This window comes from Cervus elaphus, chromosome 24 (assembly GCF_910594005.1).
Source record: "Cervus elaphus chromosome 24, mCerEla1.1, whole genome shotgun sequence".
NCBI classification, from domain to species: Eukaryota; Metazoa; Chordata; class Mammalia; order Artiodactyla; family Cervidae; genus Cervus; species Cervus elaphus.
The window spans coordinates 39,777,449-39,795,835 of NC_057838.1; the positions used below are offsets into that span (position 1 = coordinate 39,777,449).

Genomic DNA, 18,387 nt, shown 5'->3' on the forward strand with positions numbered 1-18,387 from the left:
TAATTTAATCCAACAAAAGGAGAGAAACATTCCAGGCAAGGGGAACTGTAGTTGCAAAGACTCTGTGGTCAGAGGAAGTGTGGCACAGAGTAGTTGATCAATAAAAATAAATGTAGAAATGAACGTTTGACTCAGAATAGTAGTTAATGTTTCTCTATGGCACTTACTATACTCTAGGTATTATTCTAAGTGCTTATCAGTATCATTTCATTTAACCTCTGCAACAACCCTGGGTAGCAAGTATTATTATTATTTCCATTTTACAACTGGGGATGCTGAATTACAGAGAAAATATTTAACTCTTCCAAAGTTAGACAGTTAGCTGTGAACCTGGGATTTGAACCCAAGTACCGAGCTGAAGCAGAAAACTAGAGCTTTCTTGGTGATCTGCAAAGTTCCTGGAATCACTCGCACGCGCACGTGTGTATGTGTGTGTGTTCAATTGCTCAGTTGTGTCCGACTCCTTGCGACCCTGTGGATTGTAGCTCACCAGGCTCCATCCAATATCCAGTGGGATTCTCTAGGCAAGAATACTAGAGCAAGTTGCCATTTCCTCCTCTAGGGGATCTTCCCAACCCAGGGATTAGACCCAATTTCCTGCGTCTCCTTGCATTGGTCGTTGTTGTTCAATCTCTAAGTCATGTCTGACTCTTTGCAACCCCATGGACTGCAGCACACCAGGTTTTCTTGTCCTTCACCATCTCCCAGAGTTTGCTCAAACTCATGTCCATTGAGTTGATGATGCCATCCAACCGTCTCATCCTCTGTCGTCCCCTTCTTCTCCTGCATTCAATCTTGCCCAGCATCAGGGTCTTTTCCAGTGAGCTCTTCACATCAGATGGCCAAGGTCTTAGAGCTCTACTGAGCCACCTGGGAAGCCCCCTGGAATCACATATATCATTAAATTGAGCAAGTTTGGTGGGCTAAAACAGTGAGTATCAGTTTTAAAATTGAGTCTGTGAGATCCAAGAGCCAACTCCTTTGAGTGATGTGAAAGTGAGATGGCTTTAAGCAGGTAGTAAGGTTTTTAAACTTCAGTTTAAAATGCCTCTATAAAAAGCATGACTCTTAAACTCAGAAAATCTGCAGTGAACACTACAGGGAATAATAAGACAAAAATACTGTTAATTAAAAATTTTAAAAACTTCAAAAATAAAATATTAGCATAATCAACATTATTTCTTTTGAATATCTTTTCCTCTTATATGTGCACATGAGAAATATCATGAACACTATTTCTTCTTGTGTTTTTCCCCTTTCTACAATCTGTGAATGGACTCGTTATTATTTTGTCTCTGAGCACAAGATACATTGTGAATTGGGAAACCCTGGAAAACCCCTCCTTGCTTCATAATAATGATGTATTGATGAGCCCAGTTGAGAAATTCACTCTGGAGGTCAGCGGGGACTGTTTCCTCCCTGATGCTCATATTTGTGTGAATCCAAACTCCAAGAGAAATTCTGCAGTCATGGTGCAAGGCTGGCAGCCAGCCAGAATCTCTGTCAATGCCAGTCACCCTCATGCAACCAAGGTGTCTTAGTATTAGCTGAGGAGTAAGTAAGCTTTGCCCTTTTCCACTGAATTTTTTAGGAAATTGAAAATTCCAGGGTACTTAGGATTGCTGGTTTGCTTTGAAATCTCTCCTTTCTCTCTGTCTGTCTGTCTCTTTCTCTCAATGTTGTGTTCCTGCTTTCTCTCTTCTCTCTCCCCCTCTCTCTCTGCCTCTGTCTCTTTTTCACTTTTTCACTTTCCCAGCATCTCTGCTCCTCTCGGCCACTCTAAGAGCAAGCACTGGCAGGCCATGAATCAAAGGGGGCTATTTTTGCTCTTGCTGTGAGAATGTTTACAACATACTGAAAATTCAGCCTGTGGTTTAACGTTGTGTATATTTTCAGAGAAACTGACTGGTTTCCAAAGTCAGTGGACGCCTGTGAAACCCACACAGGGCTTTATGTATATGAGCTATACCTTGGGCGTCTGTGTTGACCCTCACCGCCCCCACTAGGTCAAGTCTGGCCCCACATGGGTAGCACAGAAATGAGCCGGCTGCACCCCAGCTTTGTTCCCTAACAATGCTGATTTCATGACCAGTGGCTCAAAGTTGTGAAAGAAGAAATTCAAACCTAGTGCTTTATGACCAGGAATTGTATGAAAACTCTATCTGTGGCCTAATTAAATTATTCCTCCTTCCCATCCAACCAAATGTTTTGTATACATGTACCATCCCATTAGAATACAGTTAATCTTGAATATATTTTACCATGAAACACGAACATAGTAATTACAGATTTTTCCATTCAACGTCCCCTATCATATTCCTAGCATATTGGATTCTCTTAGCATTAACTGTTTTCATATGGGCTTCAGCTGACATCTTGGAAATTTTGAAATGGCCAGTCACTTCAGTGCTTTGAAACCTAGTCAAACTCTTTTTCTTTTTTCCTTACTTTTCCCCCCAAGTTTTAAAACAAGATTAAGATTAATTTTCTAAGTGCCTTCTGCTGATTTACAGCTGATAGCAAGTCTGGGGTATTCAGACCAACAAAACTGGCTCACCAAGTATTGTTCAGAGGGTAAATATGAAGTGCAAATGTCCAGGGGAGTTTTCTCTTATGTGGAGCTAAAATCAGAGGGAGCTATAGAGGCTGATCAGTATTCATCAGGATGGTAGCCCACCGGTGCACTAAAAACCGAGCTGACATTAGCTCGTGAACAGACTGAAACCTCAAGTGCCCCAGGTGGGCAGTGCAGACAGAGCGGGCCGAAATCAGCTGGCCGGCTTTCTTGGACCAAAGCTAACTTTCCCCTGAGGTTCGGATCCTTCGCAATGGATTCAGCCCTTGTTTTGAGAGCAACTCCCATTGTCTAGGTGTGCTGCCGACGCAGACCAGGCAACACTGGGCCTCTTGTTCCAACTCCCGCGGAGATTCTGTAGTTTAAACAAGGCAGAGCGTGGGCCAGCCTCCAGAGTTATAGCCTAGTTTAACTGGATTTAGAAAACTGGTTAAACAAGGCTACAGCTCCCTGGTCTTGGGCCTGCTGTTTGTGTTTTATTTTTGTTTTTGTTTTTCTTTCCCCTCTGTTTGAAATACAAGTTCACTCCCTTTAGAGAAGTGAAAAGGATAAGAAAATGGAAAATGACAAGTAGATTGGAGCGATTTATTTGTACTGGCACAGCCCTCTTACTTTTAACAAAGAATTTCTTTAAAATGTTAGGCTTAAAAAAATAAAATAAAATAAAATGTTAGGCTTTTGCGAATGGCACTGGCCCCCACTAAACGATAATCGCTTGTTTAGGTCTGAGTTCTCCACTTGAACAGTGATTCTCAAACTCCACAGAGTGTATGATTGTCAGAAAGACTTGTGAAACCACAGAAGGCTACCCCATGCCCGGGGCTGCTAATTCATTGGTTCCAGGTAGGGCCTGAGAATCTGCCTTTCTTCTCATAAGTTCCCAGATGGTGCTGATGCTGCAAGTCCAAGGAGGACATGTCAAGAGGTACTCACTGTCCAAGACTACAAGTTTCTTGAGGGTAGGAATTGGCTTAATCATCCCTTCAGAACACCTTGTCCTATGTCTGGTACAAAGACATATTCCAATAAATGACCAACTCTCTCCATTCATTCAACTAATATTTCTTCATTACTGCATTCAAAGCTGTTCTGGAAGCTAGGATTCCACAGTGAATAAGACAGGGAGATTTCACGTGCTCAGAGAATTTCCGTTCTAGTAGGACAGTCATGGAAGAAGCACATCTATAAAATTATTTCACCAGTGATAAGTGGTGTGAGGAAAATGAGAGCAGGGCAGGAGGATAGGGAGTGATGGGCTTGGAGGTAACTACAGGTGGGATGTCAGGGGAGGCCCCTCCGAGGAAGAGACGTGTACAAAAATGAATAAAATAAGTGAACAAGTCATGTGAAGATTTTTTGAGAAGAAAGATTTCAGGCAGAGAGAACAGTAATACAAAGGTCCTGAGGCAGGAACAGGTTTGGTATTTTCAGCATGAAGTGAGAATTCCTGGCAGCTGGAGGGAAGTGATTTAAAGGGAGAATTTTCCTGTTGTTCTTTAGTTGCTCAGTCGTGTCCAACTCTTTGTGACCCCACGGACTGCAGCACACCAGGCCTCGCTGTCCATCACCAACTCCTGGAGCTTACTCAAACTCATGTCCATTGATTCAGTGATGCCATCCAACCATCTCATCCTCTGTCATCCACTTCTCATGCCTTCAAGCTTTCCCAGCATCAGGGTCTTTTCAAATGAGTCAGCTCTTCACAGCAGGTGGCCAAAGTATTGGAGCTTCAGCTTCAGCATCAGCCCTTCCAATAAATATTCAGGACTGATCTCCTTTAGTATTGACTGGTTTGTTTTCCTTGTAATCCAAGGGACTCTCAAGAGTCTTCTCTAGCACCACAGTTCAAAAGCATCAGTTCTTCGGCACTCAGCTTTCTTTATAGTCCAACTCTCACATCCGTATGTGACTACTGGAAAAACCATAGCCTTGACTAGACGGACCTTTGTTGGCAAAGTAATGTCTCTGCTTTTAAATATGCTGTCTAGGTTGGTCATAACTTTCTTTCCAAGGAGTAAGCGTCTTTTAATTTCATTGCTGCAATCACCGTCTGCAGTTATTTTGGAGCCCAGAAAAATAAAGTCAGTCCCTGTGGTGACCACATCTGGTGGCCAAAGTATTGGAGCTTCACCTTCACCATCAATCCTTCTAATGAGTATTCAGGATAGTTTTCCTTTAGGATTGACTGGTTCAATCTCCTTACAGTCTGAGGGACTCTTGAGGATTTTTTCCAGCACCACAATTTGAAAGCATCAATTCTTTGGCACTAAGCCTTCTTTACTGTCCAACTCTCACATTCATACATGACTACTGGAAAAACCATAGCTTTGACTATTCATCTCTGGAATAGGAACTAATGTTAGCCCAACCAGAACCACACAGTGTGAGAGCTGGGGAAAATAGAACTTTCCAAAGGAAACTATAATGCTGAACCAAAGATGGTGGCCTGGACTCTCAGCAGAACAAACCCACAAATATCACACCTCCAAACTTAGAATCTTGCTGAGGAAACAGGCTATGGGTTTAGAAGTGAAGTAAGGCAGGGCATACCTGCTATGAGCCAAAAGGATCATTCAGACACTGTACATGTCAAAGGATGACATGGTAGGGGGAGGTCATTATGAATAGACACTCCAATCACTCACCAGAAATTTCCTGAAGACCTGCTGTGTACAAAGCTCTGTGCTAAGTGCTTAGAATATGTCAGCAAAACAGACAAAGATGCCTGCCTCCCTAATGCTTCCATTCCAGAGAGACAACGTGCCATAGGTACAAACACAAGTAACACTTTCAGTTTATTAGAAGGTGATGGGCACTGTGAAAACAGGGAAAGCAGAGCAAGATGAGGGAGGCTGGACATTTTCAAGGCGAGATTGGGCTTCACTGAGAAGGTGACATCTGAGTGAACATGTGAAAGGGCTGAAGGAATTTGCCGTGTGAATATCTGGGGGAAGAACATTCTGCCAGAGAATCCTGCCAAGATGAAGGCCCTACAGCTTCATTGTGACTGGAATATTCTAGCAGAGGTCAGTGTGGCTGGAGTGGAGTGAGCGAAGGTGAGAGTAGAAAGATGTCCAGGTGGAGAGGTGATGGTGGAGAGTGGATCCAGTTAGGTGCTTCCCAAGCACTTTGATTTATAACCTTCATGAAACAGTCATTGCAGCGCCTGGGAGAGGAGTGACCTTCTTCTGATGAACATTTTTAAAGATCGCTGTGACTGTGTGGAGGTTGGGCTGTAGTGGGGAGAAGGGTAGAGGGTGAAACTGATAGGTTCCTGCAGAAATCTAGGAGGGAGAGGATAGAACCTTGGAACTGGGGATTAGCAGTGGGAGTAGGATTGAGCCAGATTCTGAATATGTTCGGAAGAGAGTAGTGTGTGCACTTCCCTTGGGCCATAAGCTTTTATGAAATGGGCAGTCAGGAGGCAGAGAAAGACAAAGAGCTTTCCAAGAGACAAGAAAGATACAGCAGAGAGGTCACAGAACTGAGGGGGGAAAAAAAGGAGAAAATTGATGAAATGTTAATAAAGCCTGTAGTTGAGTAACTGGCATTGTACTAAAGTTCATTGCCTAGTTTTGTTAATTGAACAGCAGTTGCATAAGATGTTATTAGTAAGGGAAGCTAGATAGTGGATGTATGGGGATTCTCTGTATTATTTCACAGCTTTTCTATAAAACACTTTTTTAAAATAATTTTTTAATGGAAGAAATTGTCTTTAAAAGACACGAAAGGAGACACCAACAGGACTTCATGATTGGATGGCTTTAAAGAATGAAGGAGTAGGGGGTGATCAAAGCTACCTTGAAGACTCTTCCTGGAGGTTGGGATGCAGAATCCAGAATTGAGGAAGTCCACTAGTGTAGAGCTGCTTATGTGAGTGTGAGGAGGGGTGGCTGTGGGAGCCATGGTTCCCCAGAGAAACAGAACAAATAGGATGCAGCAGGATATACAAATCATATTGATACATATAGGGACGCCAATATCTCTTAACTTGTATCTATAGATAGAGAGATTATAAAGATTAGGATGCTGAGGAATCCAAACCCAGGAGATCCAGTGATATAATTTCCAGTCTAAGACTGAAGGCCTGAGAACCAGGAAAGCTGATTGTATAAATCTCTGTCTGAGTTCAAGTTCAAAGGCAAAAAATACATGACCCCAGTGCAAGTTTGATGCATGAAGCAGGGCACCCAAAGCCAGTGTTCTGGATCAACCCCAATATATCGTGAAGAGGGGTGTGGGAGGGGGGTTCAGGATGGGGAAACACATGTATACCCATGGCCTATTCATGTTGATATATGACAAGAACCGTCACAGTATAGTAAAGTAATTATCCTCCAAATAAAATAAATTAATTTTTTAAAAAAGAGAAAAACCAAATGGCTTATGTCCCAGCTCAAAGACCATCAGAGACAAAGAATTCTTTCTTATTCAACCTTTTATTCTATTTAGACCTTTATGGGATTGAATTCTACCCAGCCATGCTGGGGAGGGCATTTTGCTTTATACCATCAACTGATTCTTATTAATCCCAACCAGAAACACCCTCACCAACAACTCCAGATTAATGTTTAATCCGCTATCTGGGGACCTCATGCCTCAGTTAAGTCGACATATAAAATTACCTATCATAGTGAGTGCATGTGTGTGACTGTGAGGGTGTGTGAGTGTATGTGACTGTGTGTGTGTGTCTAGGAGATGAGGTAGTCACTTCCACTCTAGGCATGTGTGGCAAAGTCCTCCAGCAGCCGGATAATGAAAGTGTGAGGTGACTATAGAAGAAAAAGCAGAGCAGAGAAGTGAGGTTAGGGGCATATTTGAGGAAACATGTAGAGAGAAGATCACCAGGGAGAGAATTTTAGAAAGGCGGGAGGAGATCTCAGTGAACAATTGAATATGTTGTCAGTGAAATGACTTTCCATGTAACAATGGTAGAAAATGCAGAGAAAGACAGAAATAAGGTCACAGAAGGGGAAGGAGAAGCAAGATCCTGTAGCACTGAGAGTTCCCTGGTGGTCCAGTGGTTAAGGCTCTACACTCTTGATACAGAGCGCACAGGTTCAATCCCTAGTCAGAGAACTAAGATCCCACATGCCGCAAGGAGCAGCCAAAGAAAATAAAATCATGAGGCGCTGCAGAAACTAAGGGAGGAGACTGCTCCAAGGTCAAGCCAACCTTGACCAATGCTGCTGTCAGACCAGGAAGCAAAAGGTCTGAGAGAAGGTCAAGGAGTTAGCGTAAGTAACACAAGGCTGATTTTCAATACCATTTCATTAGGCCAAGGTATATGGAGTCCAGGTATCAAAAGAGTAGGAAGTGGTGAGGTGGCTTTGAGGTCTGGAAGCTGCAGGCATGATCCTAATAAGATCCTCAAACTGTAAAAGAAGCTAAGAAATCCTATCAATATTTTCTTTCATCCACTCATTGACTAAATTTGTGAGTGCCTACTATGTGCTTATTAGCCTTCCCTGGTGGCTCAGATGGTAAAGAATCTGCCTGTAAAGCAGGAGACTTGGGTTTGATCCCTGGGTTGGGATATTTCCAGTATTCTTGCCTGGAGAATCCCCATGGACAGAGGAGCCTGGTGGGCTACGGTCCATGAGGTCACAAAGAGATGGACACAACTAAGCGACTAAGCACAGAGCTATGTGGTTAGTACCTCACATAGACAGTGAACAAGGAAAACCAATCACTGCCTTTGGAAAGCTTCAATCCTAGTATTTTCTGCATACTGGCACTCAGGCTCCTCAAAAGATATGCTAACACAGCAAGCTTTGAGTTTTCTTTCTGGAAGATTCGAAGAAAGACACTGGAGGATTTAGCAATAATAAATCTTTTTGAGCTCACACTGGGAGTGTTGTAGAGAGGACAATGGCTTGTATTATTTCATCCAAGCTTTGAACATTTGATCCACCGTTCAGCCTCCTAGGTGTGACTTGTTTCCTTCCTGGGTTTGAGAAAATCCCGTCTTTTGTTCTCTACAGAAAACAAAGTCCATGACACTATGCTTAGTCTTGCTAGACTTCGACATTTCCCATCATGAACTTCATGAGTTAATACGCTTTCTTCGAAAATCTCACTGGTAAATCGCTGAGTTTGACTTTATGAATAACAATGAAGTAGTGTATTAAGACAATAAACTATGCTCTGATTTTGACAGTAGGCAATTCACAATTCCCAATTTTGTCCTAGTTTGTAGAACAAAATTTACACCTGGTTTGAGTAGAATAGGTACAACTTACTTCTCATCCTGGGATGAGAAAATGCATAAACAAGAGCAAGGGATGTCCACCTGGGAGGCAGGTCTTGATTTTAGTGAGCAAAGTACACATATAGGAACACAGCTTCAAGGAAAACACCTTGTCCACTGTAGGGCCCTGAAAACTGCCAAGTTAAATGTGGAGGAATGGAGAAAATCTAAAGACAGTTTATCACTTTCCTAAAGTTCTCAAAGGCTTTTAACCACTGTTTTATTATGACTTTAAATCTCAATAATAAAGAACAGAAGAGTTCATAGTAGAAGTTCATATTGGTCTGCAGGATTCACACCACACTAAGAAAAATGAGAAACTCTAAGAGTTTACCAAGGTATCTCATGTCACATAAATTTACAAGGACAAATCAACAGTTTCTGAAATGCTGACCTACTTACTATATGGACTTGGGCTTCCCAGGTGGCAGTGGTAAATAATTCACCTGCCAATGCAGGCGCTGCAGGAGACACACATTTGATCCCTGGGCCAGGAAGATTCACTGGAGGAGGAAATGGCAACCCACTCCAGTATACTTGCCTGGAGAATCCCAAGGACAGAGGAGTCTGGCAGGCTACAGTCCATGGACTCACAAAAAGTCGAATGTGATTGAACATGCACGCATATTACTGTGTGGCATTAGGCAAGTTATTTAACCTCTCTGAGCCTCAGTTTCCTTGTCTATAATACAAAGTGACATACTATTTCTTATTCAGTATGGGTTTTTGACTATCTAGTGAAGATTAGTTACAGCATGGCACCACATGTCTTAAATGGTCAGTGAATGATAATTACTTTTCTTAAGTAGATTTGGCATAGTTTGTTACAATTATTCATCATTTGTTCCTTAGTACCAGAACCCTAAGCAATGTGTTCAGCTGAATGAATACATTTCTGTCCTCCCTTATATATAGGGATGGTCATTTAAATATATGCACAAGTTTGGGACTTAGGGTATCTGGGAGAGCCCTTTCTGTTTTCCTTCCTCTTACTCAGCAAGCTGACATGATGGCTGGAACTCCAGCAGCCGTCTTGTGACCTAAGGATGGAACTCATGCATTGATGGCTGGCAGAGCCAAAACACAGTACAAAGCTGGACTCGCAAGGATTCTAGGGAGCTTCCATAACAATCTTGGATGGCTATTATCAATATTCTTTTAAATGAGAGAAAGTAAATCCCAAATTGCTTCATTGGGTCTCTGTTATTAACAACAAACTAATAACTCAGATAAGTAAACCTGAAGATCTTCTGAATTTCTATTCACTTTCAGGTTGACCTGCCAACCCACACTAATTATACAACTGTATCCGGTTTATCTCCTTTCCTTCACTTAGCTCTGTGATGACAAATTATTTCTTCTCTTCAGCCTAAACTTCGCTTTGTCTTAGGGGGGATAAGCATCCTTCAACTCTTACCTACATCTCTGCCTATTGAATAAGCCACCTTCATCTTCCCATTCTTCCATTGCTCCACACATAGAATCTGACTCTGATCTAGATATGCTTACGTGTACTAAATAGGGAGATGACTGGAAATTGGAGAACAGTTCCCAACAGTAGAACTGAAGCCTTGGCCATATGGATTTCTAGACCAAAACAAAATGAATCGTGTGTGTGCAGATGTAGTGTTAACAGAAGACAAGCTGGTGGTTTCTTTTCATGGCTGCTTTATCCACCCCATGCTAGTAGAAAAGTTAGTCTTGCAGTTGAACATGGACTTCACATGCCACTGCAAACCTGAACTGTTAAGAAAGAAAAGATATCAAAGATAAGGATTCACAGTCCTACTGAAAAATTATAGGATGAAATCACTCTCTTGACCTTGGGAGCAGAGAATATAGGTTATAAACTCTGTTGGCTACTTCAGCCAGGCAGGTTTTTTTTAAAAAAAAATCACATGGACACCTGGGTTATTTTTCACTTCCCCATTTTGATAGAGCCATAAGTTTTAGGGACCTTCCTGTACTCTAAAATAGCATTGTAATCACAGTTATGAATGACAAGCTGCCAGAGCCTTAGTGTCAGGGAAAGAGAAACAAAAAGCTGGGGACCCTGGTGAATGGAAGGGCGCCTGCCATCTCTAAAGCGGGCCCTGATTTCTTAGCTCCGGTAAGCGTTTTCATGCCAGAGCTTCGTATTTTTCAAGAGAAGCAGGAACTCATATTTTTGTGTGAAAACTCCTAACTTTCAAATGTTGGTTCAATTTTTTTAATCATGTGTGAGCCAAATAAAACACATCAGCTGGCCCAAATATGCCCAGATGGCAGCTGAGCCCTAGTGAAGAGTCAGCCCTTCAGAAGGGCAGCAGGGGAAGGAAATCAAGAGCTCGTTCAGTGAATGCGTTCATTCATGTCACAAGGGTATGTTAAGTGGCCACCGGATGTGCCCTGGACCACGCTAAGGACTGGATCTGAATGAAAACCAAGGGAAAAAAGTAGGGAATGATGAAGGATTGTTAAATCCAGCCCCCCAAATTAAAAATATTATAATTGAGAAGGGAATTATAAAATCTATTGGAAGTCTCTAAAGTCCTAGGCAAGGAGGAGAGTAAGTACTGAGAGTTGTGAAAGAAAGGAATAGTAGGTGTCTTGGCCAGCTTCCTTAGTGGTAGGTGTTGGAGCCAGTCTCCAAAGATTCTCACCTTCCAGTACGCACACCCTCATGTGGTTCCCTCCCACATTGGATGGAGCTGGCCTTTGTAACCAACAAGATGGTGCTGGAATAATGAGTGTAACTTGCAACGCTAGGTCAGAAAAGGCATTCTGACTTCTGTCTTGCTCTCTGTTGGATCACTCACTCGGGGGAAAGCCAGCTGCCCTGACATGAGGTCACTGGAGAGGCACTATGAGAGGTCCACGTGGCAAGAGCCCAACGCCTCCTGCCAACAGCTGGTGGGGAAGGGGGTCCGCCTGGCAAAGTCACAGGAGTGAGCCAACCTGAACGTGGGTCCTCCACACCCAGTCAGCTCCGTAGACAACTGTCGCCCCAGCTGATGCAAGAGACCCTGGGGTGGAATCTCCCAGCTAAGCTGCTGCTGACCCAGGGAAGCTGAGAAATAATAAATGCTTGTTGTTTTAATCCACTCAGCTTTGGGGTCATTCATTATGCAGCAATCGATAACTTATACCATAGAGGAAGCTGAGGCATTGAGTGTATATCACCAGTGCAAAAAAGAGGAAAGGGAGAGAGCAGTATGTGTGGGGTTGCCAAGAGAATAGCATAATGGGAAAGAGTGTGGACTTCTGAAACAAATCAGACATGAATTTGAAAGCCAGCACACACACCTCCATCAGTACTATGTGGCCTCAGGCAGACACTTAACATCTCTAAGCTTCTGTTCCTTCTTGTGTGTGTGTGTGTGTGTGTTCTCAAAATAATACTAACGATTGGCTTGCCAGAAAGTTCATTTGGTTTAAAAATAAGACATTTTTCCTTTTCACCAATAACTTCATTGAACAACATATTCACTAACGGAATGAACCTTGTGGCCAACCCAGTGTTTCATACAGTTGCTGTGCAGATTAAAATAATTTCCATGAAATAGGTTACTTGGCGCATAAGAAACACTCTATGGGCTTAAGTTATCAGAGATCATATCAATGAAGGCAAAATTCATATACTTTTCAGATTCAGCATTGTCAGTCTTTTCAGGGGCAAAAAAAAGATCACTTTGATGCTTTTTGTGTGTGTAATTCTGAAATATATCAGAAACTTAAATAACTGTTAAAATTGGATTATCTTAAATTAAGCTCTGTGCTTCCCAAACATTCCAAGGGAGAAAAGCATAGAATACAAAGTAGAAGCTCCACGTGTGTGGAGTGCTAACTACATTCCAGATCCTGTGTTACAGGCTTTAAGCATCAACTAATTCCTGTACTGGCAGTGGGGTTCATTGTTACTATTCTCACATTGTTGCTGTTATAGTCACTTAATTGTGTCCAACTCTGCAAACCCAGGGACTGTAGCCCGCCAGGCTCCTCTGTCCATGGAATTTTCCAGGCAAGAAGACTGGAGTTGGTTTGCCATTTCCTTCTCCAGGGGATCTTCCCAACCCAGGGACTGAACCCACGGCTCCTGCTGCATCTTCTGCATTACAAGTGGATTCTTTACCACTGAGCCACCAGGGTGATGTTACAGAGTTGTAATCTGAGGTTCAGCAATATTAAGTAATTTGGTTCATGGCAACACAGCTAGCGGCCGAGCTCAGATTTAAAACACTGCCTAGTTCCAACATCCACATTCTCAGCCCTCCACTCTATGCTCTCTTCTTGAGAAATAGACTTTGAGAAACACTAAATAGAGTCAGGCTACTTTGTGGCTAAAGTGAAAACACAAATACATGCTGTCTAAAATCTTTACAAATACGAAATATACGTTCTTCTCATAGTTTCAAATATTCCATGTTAATCCCATGGCTAATCTTAGGGCCAAGGACAGAATGGAAACCTATTTGAAGTCTGGTTTGAAAGGAACTAAACCTCTGGAATGTGTGCAAGGCAAGGGGAACTTCCTTTCCATGAAGGAGCAGCTTTCAGATATAAAGTAACTGAAGTGTAGGGAGGTGACATGACCACATAGGATTAATACACTTAAATATAATTCAGTAGAGAGACACCATTCAGACATCACAAATCTGTCAGTATCTCCCTGGTTTGCCCATAAAAATTATTTATTGGCTAAAACTGGCAGAGAAAAATCTCAGACTGTTAGGTAGAAAATGTTTTTACAGGCAATCCTAATTATATGTAATGTTGGGGAATTTACAGAACAGAGAGTTTCATGAATCAGAGTTAGAAGAGTTTTTTCTAAATAAATGTTTATCACTTAAAACTAGTCTCCATAGGGCACTTCATGTGTTTGAGATGCATATTTTAGTAGGCCAACACTACCCTTTGCTGGAATGTTTTATTGGCATGTGCTTCAACTTCTTTAATGATTACTGCCAAAGAAGTTTATGTTTTTAACTCTTCTAAATAATTTATCTGTCTTTGTCAGTCTCTGTGTTAAGTGTCGGAGAAGGCAGTGGCAACCCACTCCAGTGTTCTTGCCTGGAGAATCCCAGGGACGGGGGAGCCTGGTGGGCTGCCGTCTATGGGGTCACACAGAGTCGGACACGACTGAAGTGACTTAGCAGCAGCAGCAGCAGTGTTAAATATGGCCAATTATTTTGACATGCATAGGTTCATATTAAGAAAATTTTGAACTAGTGGCTATCTTACTTCTTTTTATACTAATTTATATAGCGACAAAGCAATTTCAAAAGGTAACTGCATGTACTTACAGACTTTAAAAGAAAAAAACACTTCTATCTATAGTTCTTTCTCCCCAGTGAGTAACATTAAATATAATATTTAGTTCTGGAATGGAGGAAAACTAGTGAAATCTGAACACAATCTGAAGTTTAGTTAATGGTAGTGCGCTAGTGTTAATTTCCTAGTTTTTGCAGCTGTATCACAGGTCAGATGATAATGTTAGAAGAACTCTCTTTAATGTCTTTGCAGCTTTTCTGTAAATCTAACATTATCTCAAAGTAGAAAGTATATTTTAAAAATTGATGAATGTCACCCATATTAAACCACATGTGTTTAATGCTGCTGTTACTTGTGTGTGCAGTCTGAGACTCAGATGACGTTGAGGCCTAATGGTCCATTCACCCCGTCTCTGTTGCCTGTGCTTCCATACCAAGACCTAGCAGGTGTCTAACCAGGAAAACAAAGCCAATTATCAGAGCAGTAAATCACCCTCTGGTTAACACTCCTAAGACATGAAGGTTGGTTTGTTTAACCAAATTCTTTTGTCCTGATCAGCTTCATCAGTAGAGAGCTGGCTCCCTATGGATGCCACCTCCTTATACAAGGTACCCTTCAAAAGAAGCACACAAACAAAATCAACCTGAAAATGTCACCTCAGAGTCTGTATGTGGAAAACCACGTGGTATTTATTTGCTTGTTATCTGTCTCCCCATCTAGGTCATATGTCTTTCTGGAGCAGGAACTAATGAATCCCAGCACCTTGCCTGATGCAGAGGAGGCTCAAACGTCGCTTGATGATGGGTGAGTTCACAAATTAATTAGCTGGCGAGTAAATGAGAGAAATCTTGGAGGATGTAAAGAAAAGATTGAATACCTATGTATATGCAGGGAGAACAGTGCTCTTGTGCCCACATGTATATATCCCAGAAGAATTAGGGAACAGATTTCCCAGTGGCCTGAGTGGTGAATCTGAACTCAGATCTGAATGGGCCCACAAAGTACCACAAGTATGAGGAATAATTCTTTGCTGAGGAAAGCGAAACAGGTAAACAAAGCTCACATCAATCCCCAGCACAGTGAGGGCAAGGAGCGTGACTGACACATTGAAACACGACCCCACATTGTGGGAAGGCTCAAGTTCATCCACTCATTCATCGGGCAAATATTTTTTGAGACCCAGAGTTTGGGTAGTCAGTGAATCAGGCAGCCAGAAATCATGCCCTCATACAGAGTAAACAGGGAAAAGAAGTAAACAAGATGTTTCCAGGTCGGATGCTTCTCCAGGATGCTTAAAGCTATGAGTCCTGGGCAGGCTTCCTTAGCTAAAGAAACCTGGGCATCGACCAGCAGGGCTAATTGTGAAGATTAAGGGAGATTAAGTGGAAACTCTTTATTAATCTAAAACACTTGATAGAATATGGGTGCACAGTTTATTTAGTCATTCATGACATTCTTTCTACATCCATTCATCACACTTTCGTTGAGCACCTAGGATGTGCCAGATCCTGTCAGAGAGACCCAAAGATAAAGAGAATTACAGCCTGAGTGGGCTGTCCACAGGCCACAAAAGGTCAGCAGAGGTTTTCTAAAAAGGACCAGAAAGTAAATAGATTGAAGCTTCATGGGCGATTTAGCATCTTTGTTGCATACACATTGTCATTTGTTTGCTTGCTTGCTTGTTTTGCAACGCATTAGAGATGTGAAATTTACCCTTCTTAAGATGGTGGCCTTGTAAAAACAGTCCATGGGTCAGATTTGGCTCGTGTGACATAAATTGCCAACCCTGATCTAGAAGACTGACAAAATGACAACTACAACATAATGGATGCTGAAATTCAGGACTGTACTGTTGCTGTTGTCTGCTTTCTGACGTAATTCTCACAGAAAAAGCCTGTAAATTAGCATCCAGAATCTCATGCCACTTTTTTTTCCATTTATTTTTATTAGTTGGAGGCTAATTACTTTACAATATTGTAGTGGTTTTTGCCATACATTGACATGAATCAGCCATGGATTTACATGTGTTCCCCATCCCGATCCCCCTCATACCACTTTTAAAAGGAAAACATGAAGGCAACTGTAAGTGTGGTAGCTACGTCCACTTTCTTCTTCTTCCTTGCTATGGTAACCCAGATTGTTTAAGCAGCAGTGTGCCCAGCTAAATACTTGCTTTCTAGGACAAAAACAAATACTTGTTTTCCTTACTTGTTGCAAGGAGTCGCCTTTGGCCCAGTTTTGTCCAATAGGCTGTAATCACATTTCTGCTAGGGGTTCTGGGTAAATGTTTACTTTCCTGGTGAGAGAGGAGAAATGTATCTGGGACTCTCCATCACACATTTTTCTTGCTTGCATTCAGACTTGGTGTTTGGGGCTACAGCAACCATCTTGTGACTATGAGGCAACCAGAATAAAAAAGGGCCAAAGGACCCACTGGTAAGCTAGCTCTCAGATCACTGAGGTTCTGAACCACTGTGGTAGTACTCTTCCTTCATAAACCTTGACTTATTTTATAGGCCACTTGAAGTTGGGTTTTCTCTTACTAGTTGCTAAAATCATTTCTGATAAAATAAGGTTTAGTGATCTAAAATAAGGTTTAGTGTACCCCAGAGGGTTTGTGACAGCACTTGAGTGAGATGAGAGGTGCTAAGCTCCTTTGTCATCGTCACCATCATCATCACTTCAACTAATGTTTGTTGAACATTTACAAGCATTACCTTTTTGCCTTATTGTCTAATTTTATATTTATAAAATCATTATCTAACTTGTCTAATAATTATTTAGCACTCAAAGCAATTGTCTAAAAATCTGTTTATCGATGATCTACTATCACAACTGAGGCTGGAGCTGTTAGTATCATCACTGTCGGGTGAAGAAATGAGTCTTACAGGTTAATTTTTCCAAGATCTCATGGCTAATCAGTGGCCAAGCCAAGATTTGGACCAGACAGTGTGACACCTCAAGCCTTGCCCTTTACCCCTGCCCCCCATTTCCTCACCTCCATCACAGGTCAGTCAACACGCGTAACCTGAGTTCAGGTCCGGTGTCAGAGTCTGCTGTCTCAGTCTGTAGCTCTGGTCATAGTGTCCCCGGTTCTCATATACACCCCAGGAACAAGCCTCAGTTGTTGCTGTTAGCAAAGTTGAGCAAGCCTGTCACATAATTTCCTTCTTCTCCCCAACATTAGGAATTACTGTCACTAGGAACACACAATTTCCCAGAATTTGACAGTTGAACTAGTTTGGCATTTAAAAATTATCGTTATTAGTTTTAGCATGTGAGCAATTTCTCTTCCAGTCTCGTGGTTTGCAGAGTTTGTTCTTAATCCTTTAACTAATGATGGGATGACATATTTCATTTGTTTTCAGATTTCCTCCTAGACTCTCTGAATAGTCAGACACCTGAATTTTTTTTTAATTGTTACTGAAAAAAAGAGCCATCAGTTTAATCTTCCTGCATCCCTGTCCTCTTTATGTTGGTGCTATATGGTTGGTTGTGAAGACAAAAGAGAAAAAAAGTTATTAATATTCATTTTTTCTCATATGTTAAAAAATCAATATTCTAAAGAATCTGTCAGGTAGGTTAGGCTGAGTGTGAATCTTCTGTTTAACTCTTAGCTGATTCTTATCCTTGTCATATGGAGACAGAAAGGGAATATTAATTAATGCAACATTAATTAGCCTTGTGTGCACAAAGCTAGCACACAAAGAAAGATGTAATATAAATAATACTGATAACCATCATCATCATCATAACAAAGCTTTATATTAAGTGGCAGCTAATACTCTGAACACTTGACACACACTAACTCTTTGTTGGATAGACATGCACATAATATGAAATTCATCATCTTAACCACTTTTAAGGGTACAGTCCCATAGCACTGAGTATATTCACATTGATGTGCAATCGTCACCACCATCCACCATCTTCAGAACTTTTTCATCTTCCCAAACTGAAACCCTGTACCTATTAAATAGGCTTCCCTGGTAGCTCAGATGGTAAAGAATCCACCTGCAATGCAGGAGACCCCAATTTGATCCCTGGGTCGGGAAGATTCCCCCAAGAAGGGACAGGCTTCCCACTCCAGTATTCATGGGCTTCCCTGGTGGCTCAGCTGGTAAAGAATCCACCTGCCATGCGGGAGACCTGGGTTTGATTGCTGGTTTGGGAAGATCGTCTGGAGAAGGGAAAGGCTACCCACTCCAGTATTCTGGCCTGGAGAACTCCATGGACTGTGTAGTCCATGGGGTCACAAAGAGTCGGACACGACTAAGTGACTTTCACCTTTGCTTTCACCCATTAAAGATAA

The 18,387-nt window shown here is 41.9% G+C and overlaps 1 long non-coding RNA gene across 2 annotated transcripts in view; it reads left to right on the forward strand.

Annotated features, from left to right (window-relative positions):
* Window positions 1–18,387, forward strand: part of LOC122683092 — a 207,634-nt gene that overhangs the window by 124,892 nt on the left and 64,355 nt on the right. Inside the window, exon 2 of one of the 2 annotated variants that reach the window (XR_006337615.1) lies at window positions 14,796–14,883. This is a non-coding gene — a long non-coding RNA (uncharacterized LOC122683092). Of the gene's footprint in view, window positions 1–14,795; window positions 14,884–18,387 lie in introns of those variants that run through there. The other variant, XR_006337614.1, reaches the window with a different exon arrangement.